At 45.4% G+C, this 20,258-nt stretch overlaps 1 long non-coding RNA gene across 1 annotated transcript; it reads right to left on the bottom strand.

Annotated features, from left to right (window-relative positions):
* Positions 1-4,811: 4,811 nt before the first annotated feature.
* On the bottom strand, positions 4,812-18,212 carry LOC116662650. The gene is made up of 3 exons (XR_004318628.1): positions 18,126-18,212; positions 7,657-7,663; positions 4,812-4,821 (listed from the first exon to the last, which is right to left on the bottom strand). It is a non-coding gene; the product is annotated as an uncharacterized LOC116662650 (long non-coding RNA).
* Between the last annotated feature and the right edge of the window lie 2,046 nt (positions 18,213-20,258).

The following is a 20,258-nucleotide window of genomic DNA, read 5'->3' on the forward strand; positions in this document are numbered from 1 at the left end:
ATCACTCTTTGTTTTTAGTTGAAGTATAGTTGATTTACAATATTGTGTTAGTTTCAGGTGTACAGCAAAGTGATTTGGAGATATATATATATATATTCTTTTTTCCAGTTCTTTTCCATTATAGTTTATTACAAGATATTGAATATAGTTCTCTGTACTATACAGTAAATCTTTGTTTTTTTTAATATCTTTTATATATGGTAGTGTGTATCTAATAACCCCATACCCTCCAGATTTATACCCACCACCCCCACTTTTCCCCACCTTTGGTAACCATAAGTTTGTTTTCTATGTCTGTGAATCTGTTTCTGTTTTATAAATAAGTTCATTTGTCTCATTTTTTTTTGAGACAAACATACAAGTGATATCACAGTGGTATTTGTCTTTCTCTGTCTGACTTACTTCACTTAGTGTGATAACCTCTAGGTCCATCCTTGTTGCTGTGAATGGCATTGTTTCATTCTTTTTACGGCTGAGTAATATTCCACTGTGTGTGTGTGTGTGTGTGTGTGTGTGTGTGTGTGTATGTACAATGGATATATATAATATATATATTTTATACAGACACACACACTGCATCTTCTTTATCCAGTCATCTGTTGATGGACACTTAGGTTGCTTCCATGTCTTGGCTATTGTAAATAGTGCTGCTGTGAACACTGGGGTGCAGGTGTCTTTTTGAAGTAGAGCTTTCATCTTTTCTGGTTATATGCCAGGGAGTGGGATGGCTAGATCATATGGTAATTCTTTTTTTATTTTTTTAAAGAACCTCCATTCTATTTTCCATGGTAGCTATACCAGTTTATATTCCCACCAACAGTGTAGGACGGGTTCCCTTTTCTCCACACTCTCTCAGTCTTAATGTATACACCATTACTCTTAATATGTAGTAGAGTCACATCCAACATACATTTACATATAACTCGCTGGAAATCAATTATATATGTGCATTAGGGGGAGGGGCAAACAGAGACTGAGAGTCAGAGAGAATATGAATTTACATAATGAAGGAGGTTTTTGCCTGTTATTCCCATCAATAAGTTTACAGCCTGGAGAAGGGGAAGATTGGAGATTTGAATCAAATATTCTTTCACAAACTCTCAGTTTCTAGGTAACTCTCATGGTGTGAGCATCTCACCTTGTGAGTGTGATTCTACTATTTTAAGTATATATTGCTTTCTTCTGTAACAAGGCCCTGAATACCCAAGCAATTACTTCAGCTGATGCTCAGTTGAAAACACACACAATCATCAATCTGCTCATCTCTGGGGTCAAGGCAAAGGACTGTTTTGGACAGCTGACATATCACTCATCAACATACTCTGTTAAGACGGCCCCTCGTTGAGAACTTAAGGTTCATGGGAGTAATTTTGGCAATACTAAATTCCAGCCTTTTATATAGTTCTTAAAACTAAGTTCCTGCGAAAGCAGACTACTGTTTTTATCCTGCAAAATGGCTCTATCTGTCAAGGATCTCCAGAGAAACAATATCAATAGGATGTATGTATATGTATGTATGTATTTCTGTGTGTGTGTGTGTGTGTGTGTGTGTGTGTGTGTTGTGCATAAGGGAGATTGACTTCAAGGAATTGGCTCATTTGATTATGGGGGCTGGCAAGTCCTAAACATGTAGGGCAGGCTGGTAGGCAGGAGACCCAGGGAAGAGTTAATTTTGCAGTCTTGAGTTTGAAGGCAGGCTGATGACAGAATTCCTTTTTCTTCTAGGGACCTCAGTCTTTTCTCTTAAGGTCTTCAACTGATTGGGTGAGGCTCACCCAATTACGCAGGGTAGTCTACTTTACTCAAGTCTACTCATTTAAATATTAACCACATCTACAAAAAATACCTTGACAGCAACATCTAGACTGGTGGTTGACCAAACAACTGGTACCATAGCCTAGCCAAGTTGACATATGAAATTAACCATCACAATGCTTCAGTGGGAATCCACTGAATGAACAAAAGCCCAATTAATTCCTTCACTGACTTCATTCATGTCTTTGTCATCAAAAGCAATAATTCCCATTTGACATACAAAACTGACATCCAAATGATGGAGGAAAAATGCCAACTTCTTTCCCTTAGAGTCATCAAGACATAGTCCTTGGGACATTGCATGGGCAACAGCTGTACCTTTAGAAGTGGACCATAACTGGAGCTGGAAGGCCCTAGGAGAATTCTAGATAGCTAGAACCAAAGGACATGATCTCTGCTGACACTTCCTTCAGTTTACAGAACTGAAGTTTCTGGACTTCGGAAAGCTCTGAAAACTGTTCTCCTGGTTAGAAATCAAGGCACAGTTATATAAGTTTTTTGAGACAGAGAGCTGTACATCAAATGACATGTTATTGATAGTTTACATAATCCAGATCTAAGTGTCATCTTGGTGGATCATGCGACCCCTTTTAAGATCAAGAAGGAATGTTATCTTTAAGGAGCGGGCTTGTTGCTGCAGGAGAATGCTGCTCTTTATGGTTGAGCGGGTGTTTCTGCTGATGGGGAGGTCTGGTCGATGCGTAATGCAGGCACACAGCGCACAGTGAGGGAGAGAGAAGGGCAAAGGGCAGGGAAGAAGTTTTTATGTTTAAATTTTTCTTGTCTTGCCATAAAAATATGAATTTTATTTCACAAGATTAATGACTAATAAAAGGCAGAGAAATCAGACCACAATTCTGTGACCCTTTCCTGCCCTTGCCCTGGGGCATAGCTTTCTCACGTGGCTGTAAGTCTGGGTGTCTGTATAGTCAAGAGTCCCAGCTGGAAACTGAAGTTGCACTCAGATGGAATTCTAGAAAGAACTTAGCAAAGCATTCACTTTCAGAATAGGGTGTAGGGTTAACGGATACAAAGGAAGATGGAGAAACCCTTAGAGACCAGTAACAATAGTAGAGACAAGGGAAAGAAACTTACTGAGCCTGGTGAGAGCTGGAGCCAGAGAGGAGCCAGACTTGCCGCACGAAGCGGGAAGTCTAGGGAAGAAATACCCTGGCCCCTCTCTCCTCCCGTTCTCTGACCTCTTCTTAGTACCTCTCTCTCTTCAAGCCCAAAAGGAGGCCAAAGGAGAGGGAAACTCCAATAATTCATCTATGGGGCTCAGCCCCCCTGAGACACAGAGCAGGGCTGAGAAGGGCAGGGAATGGGATGGGTTTGGAGGGGCAAATGGAGAATAACTCACACAGCGTTGTAATGTGTTTCAGGTGCTTCACAGATGCTCAAAGCCCTTTCAACTAGTGTCTTAGGAAGCATTGCCTACCCCCAACAAATCTGGTTAAAGTGAGTTGTCACCTGCACTTGTGAACCTAGAAATGCTGATACCTAAGGAGGCGTTAACCTCCCAGTGGCAGTGTCCTTGAGGAGACAGGTTTGTGGGGGGTGGGGTTGTGCCTTGGGGCCACTAAAAGGGGCTGTGGTGGTGCTTCTTCATTCTACCTACACACCAAAATCACTCCTGCAGGTTCTATGAGGGGGGCTCTCAGGAGAAGGGAAGGGAGGAAGCAAGGTGAGGAAAGAGAGAGAGTAACTAGGTAAGGAATTCACCACTGTCAGTTCTGATTCTGAGACAGGAGGTAAGGGGGACACAACCATGAAAAGAATGACACAGCCATTGAGGATAGGACATAAACTGGTTAGAACCAACTAGGCCCAAGATGGCAGGAGATTTGAGCTCCAGTAGACCTTGAGCTCGTGTGCTCACTGTAATACATTGGCTGCTAAACGGCACCCCCACAGGTGCCATGACAGTTCTGAGGCTGCCCATAAAAGGCCTCAAAGTAGCTGGTGGCCCAGTTCCAGGAAATCCCTGCCCCATTCCCCCAGATAGTTGGAATAATCCTTCCACTTGTTAGCCTATGAAATTACCCAGCACATAGAAACTAACAGCCCTTTACCCTGGGGCCTCTTGCCTTCTGAGATGCCCACACTCTGTCTATGGAGTGTTTAACTCCCTGAATAAACCTGCTTTCACTTTACTGTGGTTTGCTCTTGAATTCCTTCCTGGAGAAGCCAAGGACCCTCACTTGGTGGGGTGCGTCCCAGGGACTCGCCTGAGACTTGGGACACGACCATCTTCTCAAGCCCTATTTTCTTGCAACAGTTCCGCCCCCTTGAAGTGCAGGCTGGCATGTGCAGCTCAAAACTCTCCCCACAGAAAAGCGCGAGTGCTGTTGAGGAGGTGGAGAACCTGGAAGACTTGTGCGTTGCCAGTAGGAGGGTAAAATGGTGCAGCCACTGTGGGAAACAGTTTAACACAGAATTACTGTATGATCCAGCAGTTCCACTCCTGGGTGTTCCCGAAGGAACTGAAAGCAGAGTCTCAAACAGATCAATGTACCCCTGTGTTCATAGCGATACCTGAAGCTGGAAACAACCCAAATGTCCATCTGCAGATGAATGGATAAACAAAAGGTGATATAGATCCATGCAACGGAATATTATTCAGCTTAAAAAAAAATACAATTTTGATACCTGCTGTGCTGTGTCAGTCCCAGCCTATTGATGGTCATGCTCTGGGCTAGGAACACAAGCAGGAGCTTCCCACCAGGGCCAAGAGCAAGGTTCATCACTCCCAGGTCCTGGAGGTTCACGGCGCACTGAGGCTCACACAGTGAGCACATGGGTTGAGAGAACGTGAGTGCAGATCTGGGGCTCTGCCTTTATTGGGGTCTGAGGGTGAGGTGTCTAGGGTTTTGGCTGTTGGCTAGGGTCATCACTGTCTGCTGGCTACTCTGAAGCATCAGAGGGGGAATCAGGGCCCAGGAACATGGAGGCAGGTCACTGAAGTGGTCGGTTTCCTAGGTTGTCCAGGGCTTTCTAAAAGGGGACCTGCATCGGTAGGGCAGACCTACTTCCTCATCTGGTGGTTTTCCCAGTAGCTGTGTTGCAGTGGGCAATGTGCTTTTTCAAAACAATGTCTTTTAAAACGGATGCCTCAACGATCAAAAGCTTAATGTCAGGTGTTTACACTACATGCTACCACATGGACGAACCTTGAAGGCATTATGCTGAGCGAAATGAGCCGGTCACAAAAGGACCAATACTGTGTGATTCCACTTATATGTGGTGCCTAGAACGGGCAAGTTCATAGACACAGAAAGTAAAACAGAGATTACCTAGAGCTGAGGGGACAGGAGACTGGGAGTTACTGCTTAATGGGTATAGAGTTTCCATCTGGGATGATGAAAAGTTCTAGAGATGGATGGTGGTGATGGTTGTACAACCAGATGAATGTACCTAAAGTCATTAAGCCGTACATTAAAAAATAGCTAAAATGGTAAATTTTATAAAGTGGATATTTTACCACAATAAAAAAGAATGAAAACAAAATGGAAAACCTCCCAGCTGCTTCCAAAGTAGATGTGCAGCCAAGTCCTGTCTCTGCTCCATCGCCCTCCCTTCCACGTGGGGCCTCTACCTGGGTCCTCTGGGCCTAACCGTTGAACCTGGCTTCCCTCTCTGGTCCCCAGCAGCGTCAGGGGCACTGAACTGGTCCAGTCTGGTTCAGACTGGTCAGGGGCCCAGGCTGAGTACACTGGGAAATCATTTGATCACCACTCCCCTGAAGCCCTTTCCCTCTTGCATTCCTGGCCCCAGGCTTTTCCTTCTTCCCAAGCCCTGTCTTCCTAGCTCTCCCTCCTCCCTCTCCTCTGCTCAGGTTCCCACCCTGCCAACCCAGTTCCCCAGCTGGCGGTTCATCCCTCAGGCTGGAGCAGGGCTGCAGAAGACTTAGGCTGAGGTTTGGGCAATGCCTGTCCCCTGCCCAGGTGGGGCTGCCTTCCTGCTCACTCTGATGCTGTCTTCCCCAGACTCAGTGGCCACCCAGCCTGGGCTATGCTGCTCTTCCAATGCCCCCGCCGTCATCAAGGTGGGGAGTTCAGCATGGAGGATCCAAGTGCCAACTTAGAACCAGATGGCCTGAGTGCCACTACTTACCAGCTGTACAACTTTGGGCAAAAGCTTAACCTCTCTGTGCCTCAGTATTCTCATCTGTGACTCAGTGATGACAAATGTGTCACTCCAAGGATCACTGTCAGGAAGTTGAGGGTGACTGTGTCACGTGATCCTCTCTGCCTACCCGGAGACCCTCCTTTCTACTCACTGAAATCTTGGGTATGCATGGACCTGCCTGGCCCCCATCCATCTCCTGTCAGAGGTCCACCAATTGAGTATAAGCTGCTGGAAAGCACTGATTCCATCAGTCATCTTGCTTCCTCTCTTCTCCCAATCATCCAGAGCTTTCTCAGCCCTTGGAGTGACAGCTCAAGTTCCATTTTTTCTAGACCCTTCTCCGAGCCCTCTAGCTGACCTGCTGGGCTCTCCTCCTCTGAGATCCCTCTCCATTGACGGTCAGGAGCACTCCAGAGGGACACTTTTTCTCCTTCCATTTTGCTTAAGTGAAAATGGACTTCCTACATGGAACACAAAACCTCGTCCTCATTTACCTTTGCTTCTGCGCCCTCAGCACAAATAAAGGCAGGGGCTGCAGCAGACGCTGTTGATGGCTTGCCCAGATTCCCTGCTAGGTCGGTTGTGCCACGAGCGTCGGCCACGGTTCGCAGCTACCCCTTCTTCAGAGAATTGCCCCCTAGGCACAGGAGCACAGGGCACGGGACGTCGGGCTCCCCCAGCCCACAGCTGGTGGCCCCCTGACACAGGTGGACCAAAGGCCAGCCCCCCGCTCCAAGTGGAACCAGCTCTGAGGTGCCACTCATACCAGAGCTTCCTGCGGGATCAGCCTGCCGTGTCCTCCCTCCCCTCCCCCTGAGAGCCTCCCCTCAATAAATCCTAGAGCAAGAATCTCAGGCTCTGCTCCTGGGCAGCCTGACCCAGGACACTCGTTAACCAGTACTTGCTTTGTCCTAGGCACTATTCTCAGCACTTTATATTAATTCATTCAAAACATACTTTAATAACGAACCAGATCCATGACTTTTATATGTCTGTGACCCCTAAAATGCAGTGAGTTTCTACTGATAGATGGTACAGAAGTTCTGTCTGTCTCTCTGGCTCCTCCACTGTCCATTCTCTCTTCTGGTAGAATTCTTGATCTTCCTCCACTCCTTCACTCTCAGTGCCTGGGGTCTGAGTGGGGCTGGCCCATTCCCCAGCTTCAGGGGTGGGCACATGACCCAGAGTGAGCCAATCAGGGCACTCCATTTCTAGGGCCATGGTCATTGGCTCAGGGATGGGTACATGATCCAAAGCCAGGCCAGTAAAACTCAATTCCTATAATTTCATTGGACCTTTTGGGGAAGGGAAGCTTTCATCCCACCGCAGTTGCCTAATTGGGAGGATGGGAGACCAAGGCTACCCTGCCCCTGCGTGAAACCATCAGGGAAGAAAGTAGAGCTGGAGCAGCTGAAGAGAAATGGATTCCTGAATTTACCAACCAAGCATATGGATCAAGCCACACCAGCCTTTTAGTTTTTAGGCCAATAAATTCTCTTTTCTGCTTAATCCAGTGAGTCAGATTTTGGTTACTCCCACTGAAATTATCCCAACTAGTACAGACTGATTTCTTAACAGGATACCAGTGAACATTTATGGGAAAACTGTTAGGTAACAGGGCCACCTGATTTATGTTACATTCATTTCATTACCTCATAGATATCCAAAATCACTTTGCCAAAACCATTTGATAGTGGTGACAACGAATGTCACATATATCCTAAAGGAATTTTGAAAAAAAATTGTGTTCCCCCATATGCTTTTTAAAGTTTTAATATTTAAAAAATCATTTTTCATGTTAAGTTTAAGTTATTGCAAAAGATGTAATTTCTCCCATACTGTAGATGTTGACATTTTCAAATAAAATTCATACCACTTTTTCAGGTACGAATTTCCACTTATGCAAGATGGGTAAGTTCTAGAGGTCTGCCTGCTGCATGACACTGTGCTTACAGTTAGCTGTTCTGTATTGTACACATAAAAATTTGTTAAAACAGTAGATCTCATGTTAAGTGTTTTTACCCACACAAACAAACAAAATCTCTCAGATCACGTTTAAATGTGTCTAGTGGAACCTTAATATCACATTGATTTAATAATCATCATTATTTGAACCATTTACAGAATAGTGAACGAACTCTTTTAAGAGTTAGAAATTTTGCATCATTCCTTTCCTCCTTCAACTTGTATTTCTGTTCTACATCCCCCACAGAATTCTATCCTAATAGAATACATGCTGGAAGATCTTTTGTTGATCACCCATTATTTCTCTGCAGTGAAATTGTATAAATTTAAATATTTTCCACCTCCTATAATCACAAGGTCATAAGATTTACTCTTTCCTTAATTTGGATCAATTTATAGTGACAATAATTAGTAGTGTACAATCTATTAAAACAACAAAAATATTGACAATTAGGAAGCAAAAAGTAATTGTATTAGAAATACATATCTTAAAAAGATGGATAATTTTTTGGTGACAATGAGTTTATCTAGTTGGTAATTAAAATTACTTACTGCTAGAATGAATCAGACTTTGGCACCAATTCTATCCCCACTTTTCATGTATAAAACTACTGTGGAAAACTACTCAGCAGTAAAAAAAAATTGACTCATGCCACAACTTGGATGAATTTCAAGGGCATTATGATGACTGAAATAAATCAATCTCAAAAAGTCAGATACTGTATAATTCCGTCTCTCTGGAAGTGACATTGTGCAGAGATGGAGAACAAATGAGTGGTTGGTGGGGGTTAGCAATGGTGGTGGGCGGGGAGGTGTACGTGGCAATGAAGGAGCAGCACAAGGAAGATCTTCATGGCGATGGCGTGGTTCTGTGCCGTGACTGTGGTGGTGGTGATGTGAATCTGCACACGTGATAAACGGCACAGAACTACCCACATACATTGCACCGGTGTCAGTTTCCTGGCTTTGGTGTTGCACTGCAGCAGCAGAAGGTTAACCATCGGGGGAAGCTGGCAAAGGATACATCAGACCTCTCTGTATTATCGTTGTAACTTCCTGTGAATCTAAAATTAGTTAATAATTTTTTTTAAAAAGATGGATGCTCTGAGAAACTGGCTTCATATAAATCAGAAGATGGTCTAGAAGGAGTTTTGTGACAGCCATGCCATTCAATTCTTTAAATTCCTTCAGCATAATATGCCAGGAATCATTAAGTGGTCTTTCATCAAAATTAATTTTAATGCTCTATTAATGGGCAATTCAGTTAGGTCCTCCTCTAATTCTGTTTAAGACAATGAATGGGAAATGCCCTCACTTATCAGGACTCCGTCATCAGTCATTTCTATCGGGCCGCACAGATACTGCTGTTTCCCCTTTGGTGCCTGGAGGGTCCCCTGCTCCCAGGTCAGGGCACTTTAGTGAGAGCGAGGGTAGGTAACAGGGATGCCTTCCTCTGTAAAGTGGGAGAAGAGCAATTACAAAGGGGGAGGGAGGCTGAAAACCAACCTGACACTTTATCCACACTAGCTGTCGACAGATCAACCTGAGAAGGAGAGTAAATGGAAGTTGAGGCTCTGGAAACTGTTTTTCCCTTTGAAAGTTATCAAGACATGCCATCACCCCCAGGTGAAGCCAGACCCTATTCAAAGAGCCTTTTTATTGTTTTTTTTAATTTCTACTGAACTGTATTCGATTTACAATGTTAGTTTCAGGTGTACAGCAAAGTGAATCAATTATACATATACATGTGTATATATTTTTCAGATTCTTCTCCATTACAGCCCATTACAAGAAACTGAATATAGTTCCCTGTGCTATACAGTAGGTCCTTGTTGTTTATCTATTTTATATATAGTAATGTGTGTCAAAGACCCTATTAATAGCTCCATTTTTATATCAGAGGAAAGGAAGCTAAGAGCACTTAAGTCATTCACCCAACACCACCCAGCCAGCTGATGAACTGGAATTAAAACTTTAGTGATTAACTCCATTTTCTTTCAACCACACTGTCCTGTGAAAACAAGGTTCTTGTGTTTCCCCACATTTTCATAAGGGCAAGTGCAAAATATAACATTGGTGGGCATCAGAAATTGCCTTGTGCGAACACTGTTAATACTCCACTGGGCACACAAGTGCTGGAGAAGACTGGTTGTAGGGAAATGCAAAGAAAAACATTAATCATTAATTTTTTCCTTACCACAGCCCTGCCCCAGAAATCCAGCATCACTTGTCACAGAATTGCTGCTTTGTGACCAGCAGGTGGCACCACCACCTCACAGTTGTCTCAGTGACCTAGTCATTGCTGACTCATTGATTTGGGGGAAATTCCATTTCCTCCTCAACTAAAGATTAAGGTGAAATGGAAACAACGTGTGCGGCTCTTTCCTTCTCTCTCACTCTGGCGTCTTCATATGAGTGTTTTCCCCTCAAAGATGGGCAGCCTCAGTATCCAGCTCTGATTTGTTTCCTTAAATTTTCTTCTTTGATAGCAAAGAGGATTTTAGCTTGTAGTTTTGGCTACGAGTAGATGAAGAAAAAATATACTACTGTAAGAACTCACTGGCACTTGGCTTGGATCACTTCATTTAATCCTTTCAGTAAGACAAGGAGGCCTGTTATATTTTGATAACAGTGGTTCAGACCTGGGGCACCGGGATCCTGTTTTATTATTTTACTCTTTAATAACTAACCAATGTGTTTTGGGAGATGTTGATAAAATGTTCCAACATCGATTTTTCTCATTAGAAGTTTTTTTTTTTATTGAGGTATATTCAGTTTACAATTTTGTGTCAATTTCTGGTGTACAGCACAATGTTTCTGTTATACATGAATATACATATATTCATTTTCATATTCTTTTTCACCATAAGCTACTACAAGATATCAAATATATTTGGAAGTTTATTATTTACAAACTTTTATTGGATAATGTGGTCTATTCTGGGTGACTACAGTAAAATGGGATGAAAAGCAAATGATTCATAAATATTATATATGATATTTTCATTTATAACCATTACATACACATATAATATTTATGTTTACTATATAAATGTATACTTGTGTGCGTGTGTGGTATACACTGTGGGCAAGGCCAGTGGTACCAGTCCTCACCAGCTCACCTGGTGCCATTTCGACTTTAGGCTTTAAAGATTTGTGTACAGATGAAATGTTATTACCAAAAATCACTATATGGCAAAAGATTACCAAGCCCAATCATTAGATTAATCCAGTATTACCCAGCTAAACCCCTTACCATGCAGATGAAGATACTGTGATCCGAAGAAGTGGTGATTTACTGAAGACACAGTAGTAGCAGCGGCAAAGCCCCGATCCCCTGACCCTACAGCAGAGTTCCTTCCAGATGTCCAGCTGACCTTGTGCATTTAAAAAAATAATTCTAAATAGAGGGCTTCTCATTTATCTCTTGATAAATGTCATCATCCTGATTTGGGCTTCTTGACGATTTAGATTTCAAACATTCCTGAAATTACCCGCCATCAGTAAGCTGAGTGTTGGGAGAATCCCAGAAACCCACCGTGTGTCTCTCCTAAGAGGAATCCCCTCCATCCCCTGTGGGGAACCGCTGTCCTGGCTTTAGTGGAATTCACCCCCCTGCTTTCTTCATAGTTCTAGTAATTTTCTGTTGTATTTCTAAGTCACATAGTTGAGCTATTGAGCATTCTATGAATGGAACCAGAGTGTATGGAAAATTGGGGGGGTGGGGATGGTAGTGGCTCAGTGGTAGAGCACATGCTTAGCACGCACGAGGTCCTGGGTTCAATCCCCAGTACCTCCATTAAAAAATAAATACAATAAAATAAAAGGTCAGAAAATCCCTTTAACAAATAAAAATAAAATAAAGTAATCCTTGAAAAAAAAGAAAATTGGGACAAACTTTGCCCAACTCTAACCTTTAGGTGTTTCTCTTATTTTGGTTTTGGAGGCGGGAGGTAATTAGGGGTTTTTTGTTTATATCTTTCTTTCTCCACAATTTATCAAAGATTAACGAGACTGATTTCACAATCATAATTGTAAAACCTTTCAGAAAATTTTAGGCCCAAATCATCTAAGTCAGTGATGCGCTGTCATGAGATTTCATCAGTATTCATCAACATGTTTACTTCTCAGGAAATGAGAGACTGAAAATTTAAATACGGTTTCTGCTGAGCTGGATCTTGGGTTTCTTATTCATCTATAAAATCTACTTAGAGAAAAGAAAAATAGTAGTTACAAATATTAGAACATATAAAAACCTTATAAATAATGTGTAAAATATTATACAGGGTTACAGATATTACACAACACTGTTTATATTTGCATTCAGCCCATATTTAGCCCTCCAGTTCCTGCCCTGTGTTTTAAAGTGCTAATCGGTGGAACTGTGTTGATAAAATGTTCTCCTTGACCAAACTTCCGTCGGGTTCCTCTGAGCTCCCTTCTCAACTAGGCGTCAGCCTCGGGCACCCCAGCCTCTCAGTTTCAGCAAGAATCCTACTAAGTCACGTTAAGGAGAATCCCAAACCCTCATCCCCAAACCTTGATGTACAAGTCCTTGGTTTGCCTGTAGCTAGGATTCCATCGGGTCAGTTTAGCAAGAATCCCCTTAACGCTGTTTCCTCTTAGTAATTTTCCACGCATGGGCCTGGTCACCCTGCTCCGTGGCTGTCAATCCCCGCTGGTTTTTGTTGTACTTAGAGTTGAGCCCTCTCTCTCCCCATGGCAATAGTCTTTTCTTTTTTTTAATTGAAGTATAGTCAGTTTACAATGTCATGTCAATTTCTGATGTAAAGCACAGTACTTCAGTCGTATAGGAATATGCATATATTCATTTTCATATTCTTTTTCACCATAGGTTACTACAAGATATTGAATATGGTTCCTATGGCGATAGTCTTGAATAAAGCCTTCCTTGCAGTTTTAACAAGTATCAGAATAATTTTTTCTTTAACAGGCTCTGAAATCCAGGTACCATACCTGGTGTGGGCTGAGCTCTACTTCCCTTCTTTTCATGCTGCCAAGCATTGAAATTCCAGGTTTTCTTCTTTAGGCTCCTTAAGACCCACTGCTTATTAAATTCAGTGTCTTTTTTTAAAAAATCCTAGGGTTTGTCAGCCTATTTTAGCCAGTCTCGTACCTGGAAACCTATAAGCGCCCTGAAGGAGGGAGGGAGAAATTAGCTTCCCACCCCAGGCCAGCCATCTGTCCACCCGCCTCTTCGCTCACAGCCTTGTTAGACTCACAAGGGCGTGCACAAACGTACACACGCACACACACCCCCACCCACCCATTCTCCTGGTAGATGTGCTGCACCGCGGGGTGAGGACGTGGGCCACCCCAGCTGCCCGATTCCCTCCCAGACCAAGCTTCTACTTAATTGCAAAGCAGTTGGAGACCCTACAACGTCTTCCCCCACCCATGGTCACTTCCTTTAATTCTGTTAAGGTTCACAGCTATAAATGAGGCCCTATTCAGTATGAGGGACTAGGGGCGGGTGCCCTGGAGAATGAAAAAGGACGATGACACAGGAAGATAATTCATCCTGTAGTAGGTGGAAGAGCAGCAAAGCTCCCTTCAAACAACCGTGTGAAACGTTCAGCGGCGAACAAGCAGCTCACGATCTAGTGGGGGTGGGGGAATCCTTCTGCCCGAAAATGGGAGTCCCAGGGAGACTGAGGTCTCTTAGAGAGTACAGTGTGATTGGTGGGGGCTAGGGGGGACCTGGCTGAGCCTGGCGGGTCGGGTCGGGGACGGAAGAGCACCCCCCTCTACCCCTGCTGATGAGTGAACAAACAGCTCGCGTCAACGTGCAGAGGCCTGGCTCCCACTCCCTCTCACCCACCCCCGCCTCTTCTTCCCCCGCACTCCACCTTATGTTCATCTGCTGGGGGGTTGACATAACAAAATGCCACAGGCTGGATGACTTCAACACAGGTATTTATTTTCTCACTGTTCTGGAGGCTGGAAGTCCAAGATCAAGGTGTCGGCAGGTTTGGTTTCTTCTGAGACGCCTCTCCTTGGCTTGCCTGTATACGGCAGCCTTCTCACTGCGTCCTCACTTGGTCTTTTTCCTGTGTGCCTGCGTCCCCGGTGTGTCTCTGTGTGCACCTGCAGCCCAACCTCCTCTTCTTATAAGGACACTAGTCAGATTGGATTAGGGCCACTCATATGACTCATTTTACTTTAATGGCCTCTTTAAAGACCCTATCTCCCAAAACAGTCACATTCTGAGGCCCTAGAGTTTAGGACTTCAACATATGAGTGTTGAGGCGACACAATTCAGCCTGTAACACTCATCTTGGTCAGTGGTGTCACCATTCAAGACCATGAAACAACAAACATGAGAAGAGTTGAAAAAACCTGGATCCTTGAAGACACCAGTGTCCCATCTCCCTCCAGACTCCTTGTGAAATGAACAATACCTACCTGTTACCGAGTCCAAACTCGTTCTGCTCGCCCCATGACAGGCCAGTAAATTGGAAGACGAGATGCTGGGTCAAAGAATAACGACTTTATTTGGAAAGCTGGCAGACCGAGAAGATGACAGACTAACGTCCTGGAGACCCGTCTTCCCCAAGTCAGAATTCAGACTCCGTTTATACTAAAAAGGGGAGGGGGTGTGGTTGTTGCAAACTTCTTGGGGTTGGAATCCTTTGTTCTTGCAGATTTCCACATAGATCAGGTCACGGTGTCCCTGTAAACCTCCGACAAGACAAATGTTATTTTCTATTCTGCAACTTTTTATCTCTGTGTGAATGGGAAAGTATTATATCCTTTAAGATCTGAGCCTTGAGAATGGGCTGTCCTATGTATGTCAGGCTATAGGCAACATTCTTTTGCAAAAGGTGCAGAACCAGCATGGCTAAGCACAGGAAACAGAGCACAGGGTTAGAGTTAAAGGAACAGGTCTAACATGGAGTCAGATTTGTTCTTCCCTATTACATACTTGTGGTTTAAGTCACTGTCAGTCAGGTGACCTGCCACTTGAATGAAAGTATTCCTACCTGATACATTTCTCCTGCATCTAACACAGTACCTCGCATACAGCAGGCACTCAATAAACGTGTGGAAACAAAAGACCGCTCCTGCTTCAAAGCCTTCAGTGGCTTCCCATCCCCTCTGTTATGAGATGGAAACTCCTTAGCAGGTCATATAAGACTTTCTCCCTGTTTAATGTCTGGTCTTGCCCCACGTCTCTGGGTTCCACTCGCTCTACATCCCTCCCTTGGGCAGAGTCAATCCTTTTGCTGCGTACAATTAATCCACAGGGATACAGGGAGAACCAACAAGAGAGCAGGGGCTGAATGTGTATTTCAGGGGCTTGGGGAGGCAGAGGTACGTGGGGATGACCTGGAGGAGAGGCAGCCCTAGACGCCCTCAGCAGACAAGGGTGAGGAGCTTTTCAAAGCAGAGCTGGAAGAACCAAAGCTTGGGTGAGAGGTTAGGAGGAGCTCAAAGGGACACAGGAAGGATGCGGATCACAAGGTTAAGGAAAGTTTACTTTCTTCTCACAAAACCAGGAGCCACGGTGACGTGGGCTGCCATAGCAAAGTACCACAAACTGGGAGGATTAAAACAACCAGCACTGGTTCTTTCCCAGTTCTGGAGGCCAGAAGTCCAGAATCAAGGTGTCGCTTGGCAGAGTTGGTTCCTTCTTGGGGCTCAAGGGAGAATCTGTCCCATGTCTCTCTCGTCACTTATGGTGGTTTCCAGAAAGCCTTAGCATTTCTTGGCGTTTAGCTGCATAATTCCAATCTCTCTCCACCGTCACATGCTGTCTTCCTTCTGTGTGTTTCTGTCTCTTTCTCTCTTCCGTCTTCTCACAAAGACATTAGTCATATTGTTTTAAAGATCAGCCCTACTGTAGTGTGACCTCATCTTAGGTTACATAGTAATTACATATGCAATGACTGTATTTCCAAAAAGTTCACATTCAGCATCCGTGCCAAAATCTACGCTGATTTGCTAGCGTCTCCCTAACAGAGCACCATCTATTGTGTGGCTTCAACGGCAGAAATTGATTGTCTCACAGCTCTGGAGGCTAGAAATCCAAGGTCGAGACGCTGGCAGGGTTGGTTCCCCTCGAGGGCTATGAGGGAGATGTCCTGTGCCCCTTCCTTGGCTTGTAGGTGGCCGTCTTCTCCATCTGTCTCTCCACATCATCTTCCGTCCTTGCGTGTCAGGATTTGGTACAGCCTCTTGTGGGGCACGGCTCAGCCCTCGGCGGCCCCCTGGCGTGTTCTTTCCTGCTCCGGGGACGTCCTGAGTGGCTTTAGTTGGCACCTGCCTGAGCGCCCTGTGATGGCAGAGCTGGGATTTCTTCTTCTTGTATCTTAGTTATTGCTTGTTCCCCATAGCGCCTGACATGGCGCATCCTATAGAATAGGGTCTCAGTAAAAGCCCAGGGAGTTTAGGGGCTTTATTTCCTGTGTGCCCCCAGCAGCAGGGCCAGTGCCTGCCGTTTATAGGAGAGGCTGTGCTGCAGGCCAGCAGCTGGGAGGTTAGACTTTCATGTTGGGCAGACTGGCTTCAGATCCCAGCTTGGTCTTGTTTTGGCTCTGTGGCCCTGGATTAATCCCCTAAGCCTCTATTTGCTCATCTGTAGAATGGGAACCCTCAGGGTATTCACCCTATGTTGCTGTTTCGAGGGAAAAATCCCTTAGTGCAGATAGAACGTTCAGCACTGGGCCTGGCTCGTGGCAAGTACCGAATAGGTGCTACCCTCTGAGGGGCACACATGAAAGTGTACTGACTTGAGCTGTGTGGCAACATGAGACCCAGGTCTAGAAATGCGTTCGCCTCTCAGCCTCCCAGTGTGGACCACGGCACGTGGGGCAGTGCCTGGCTTTTCCTTTGCCGAGTCCAGCCCTAACATCCCTGTCTAGCCAGAATGGTCACTGGATGACTTTCCCATGACCAAGGCCGTCAGCAGCAACGTCAGAGGAAGCTGGCTTTTGTTCACCTGCAGGCAATGATCATCTGATGCAATAATTCATTTCCATGGTTATGAACTTTGCTTTGGTTTGTTTGATCTGGGACTCCACGTCTTTGTTACTGCATCCGTTTCACAATTCAGTTTAAAGAGAAAAAGCAGCAGAGGGAGGGAGAGCCGCTTGGCAGGAGACCCACAGGAGGGAGTAGGTGGGGCCTGGTTTACCTAACAGCCCCAAAGAGAGGGCGGAGAACCTTTGTTCTGCATCCCTGGCAAGTTGGAACACAGAGGAATGCTGTGTTTTGGTGGCAGGATTCCACTGGCTGCAGCCAACTAGGGGGAGAGGGAGTTAACGAGTAAGCCATTTACAGACCCAACAAAGGCCCAGAGGGTTCCTCATCTACCCCGCCCCTTCCCCCTCACTTTGCAGGACTCTGGTGGGCCTGGGTAGACAGAGAGCTTGCAGAGGAATTTTAGGGTCAACCCTAAATCAAGGTGGAGCTTGGCTTCCCAAAGGCAAAAGTTAAAAGAGGCAGGCAAAAGGGCTTACCTTGCAAAAGGGTGCTGATTTCATCAACTCCAGATGGAGGAAAGTGGTTGGAGCTTGTGGAGGAAGATCTCTGCTTCACGGGGAGATGCTGAGATATCCTGGTAGTGTGGGGGGCAAGGCAGAGAGGGGTAAAGATTGATGGGGCAAAATGCAGCTGGTTGGCTACAGTCCTCTCACTTTTTAAATAATGATGATAAGAGTTACCACCTCTGACATTTGTTGTATGTCAGGCTTCAAATTAGGTGATTTCCATATGTTGAGGTCCTCTCGACTCTCAAGGTGGACAACACAGGTCCTTTATCTATGACTGTGAAATAAACCAACCCAAGGTAAGTGACATAAAGCCACAGCTACTTTATTATGCTCGCAGATTCTCTGGGTCAGGATTTGGAAAAAGCACCCCGGGGACTGCTTGTCTCTGTTCTGTGATGTCTGGAGCCTCGGCCGATGTGTTCCAACACCGACTCTCTGATACTCACTGATGTCCTAAACTACAATTCAGTTCTGGCACTAACTACCTAGGGTGAGCACAGACACCACAAGTTAAGAGCCAAGTCCTTTACCAGACTGTCCCCACTTCATCAGGCACCAATGCCAAGTTTTAGTTGTCTCTAAGCCACCTGCATGTATGTTCAGCCAGCTACAAATTTGATGCTTCCCACAACCCCTACAAGTTTGATAATTAATGAGAATGATTCATGGGACTCAGGAAAGTGCTGTATTTACAATGACCACTTTAGTATAAAAGATACAGATAAACAGCCAAAAGAAGAGGCACCCAGGGCAAGGTCCGGGAGGGTCCTGAGCACAAGGAACGTCTGTCCACATGGAGTCGGGGTGCACCACCCTAACATTAGATGGATATGTTCACCACCCCGGATGCTTTCCCCGGCCTCAATGTCCAGAGTTTGATCCGGGTTTCCTTATGTAGGCGTGGTTGATGACGTCATGGGCCCTGCAACTGAGCTCAGTCTCCGGCCCCCTCACTCCCTGGAGGATGGTGGGTGGGCCTGAAAGTTCCAACCCTCTAAACACTCAGTCTTTCTGGTGATCAGCCACTCTAGGGATTTAGGAACTCTGGGCCAAGAGCTGGGGACAAAGACCAAATGTATGTCTAAGTACACCACGGAGTTCTTGAACCTCTGAGTCTGGGTCACCTTCTATTTGAGTAAGTGTTGTGGCAGAAGAATTTTCCAAAGATGACCTCAATAATTTCTCCCAGTCCACACGCTCTTCTTACAATGAGAGTTTAACCCTCTTCTCATCAAGAGGTGAACTTGAATCTTGGCAAGGGCAGAAGGGATATGATGTGACTTCCGTGTCTATAAAAGGCAGTGAAGCGGGGAGGGTATAGCTCAGGTGGTAGAGCGCAAGCTTAGCACGCGCGAGGTCCTAGGTTTAATCCCCAGCATTGCCTCTTAAAAATTAAGAAGAAAAAGAGAAAAAAGGCAATACAGTTTCCACCTAGCTCACTCTCTTGGGACGCTCGCCGGTGGAACTCGCCAGGCTGCATGAGGAGGTCTCACAGGGGTGTCCTGTTGACAACCCAGCCGAGGTCCCTCGACAGCATCAGCCACTGGGCACGAGAGTGATGGGTCTCCAGATGATTCTGGCCCCTGCCATCGAATCTTCCTGGTACTTCGAGTCTTCCCAGTTGTTGTATAATAAGAAGAACTCTGAATAGTCTTTGTCCCCATTCCTGGCACAGAACTTCAGAAACCCTTGGAATTTCCTGAGTGACAGGAGTGTCATTGTTATGCTAATTGGGTGACTTCCGGTGGCCCCTAGGTAGCTTTGGGATAGGGGCTGGTCACCAGAAAGACCAGTCGCACCATTAGAGGGGTGAAACCTTTAGCTGCCCCTGTCCAGAGAGAGAAGAGCTCTATCAAAGACTCAGTTTCCAGGTTGCCAAATGCACCCCTGTGCCAGGCGGGGGGGGGCACACTCCAGCTCCGCGGGGACAGAGGCTCCTGCGCTTGGGCCCTTCTGGATTCTCCCTGTGTTCCTCTTCATCTAGCTGTTCACTTGTCTCCTTTAGAATAAACCAGTAAACGTAAGCAAAGTGTTTTCTTGAGTTCTCTGAGTCAACCTAGCAAATTACCAAACTTGAGGGGTGTCATCCACACAAAAGAGGGGGTAGCCTGGGCTCCCCATTAGCAGCTGGATCTGAAGTGGGGGCAGTTTTAGGGACTGAACATTTTAACTTGCGGGTGAATAGTGTCAGCCCTTTAGCTCCAAGGAGACAATCTCAGCATGAATTGAATTGTTGGACACCCAGCTGATGCCAATGAATTTGGTTGTTGATGTGGAAAAAGCTGCACACAGACTCCCCTGGACCCTAAGCTCCTAAATTTCAGCTCTGAGATCTGAACCCAGTCTCCCTGGGCTCAGGGCCCTCTCCCCACATTATGGCACCGTGATAACAAAACCCCTAAAGCTCTTGGGTTCCCCTTACACTCCGTCTTCCTCTCTCCTCTAGCTGCCAGCTAACCATCATCTGACGTGACGCCTTGATACTCCTCCATCTGCTTTTATTTTCCTTTAAACGATTTATTCTCAAATTTTATTTCTGCCAAGAAACAGAGGGCAGATGTGTTCCATGCACAGCACACTCCCTTTGGGGCCCCAGATCGCAGGCTGTGGCCCAGATGAGGGACCTCCAGGGAAGTACCACGGGAGCTAATGTGAATCCCACACTTTGTCCTTCACTCTCTAAAGCACATGAGGATGCCAGTGGGGAGAGGGGACGCATCATTGGGATAGCTTTGCAATCCACCATAAAACATATAAAAAGTGAGTCCTTTGCCACGTGGGGTACTTAAATATTTTTTCTTTTTATTTATTTACTTGGAGGGGGAGGTAATTAGG

The sequence above is a fragment of the Camelus ferus genome, chromosome 1 (assembly GCF_009834535.1).
Source record: "Camelus ferus isolate YT-003-E chromosome 1, BCGSAC_Cfer_1.0, whole genome shotgun sequence".
Taxonomy (NCBI): Eukaryota; Metazoa; Chordata; class Mammalia; order Artiodactyla; family Camelidae; genus Camelus; species Camelus ferus.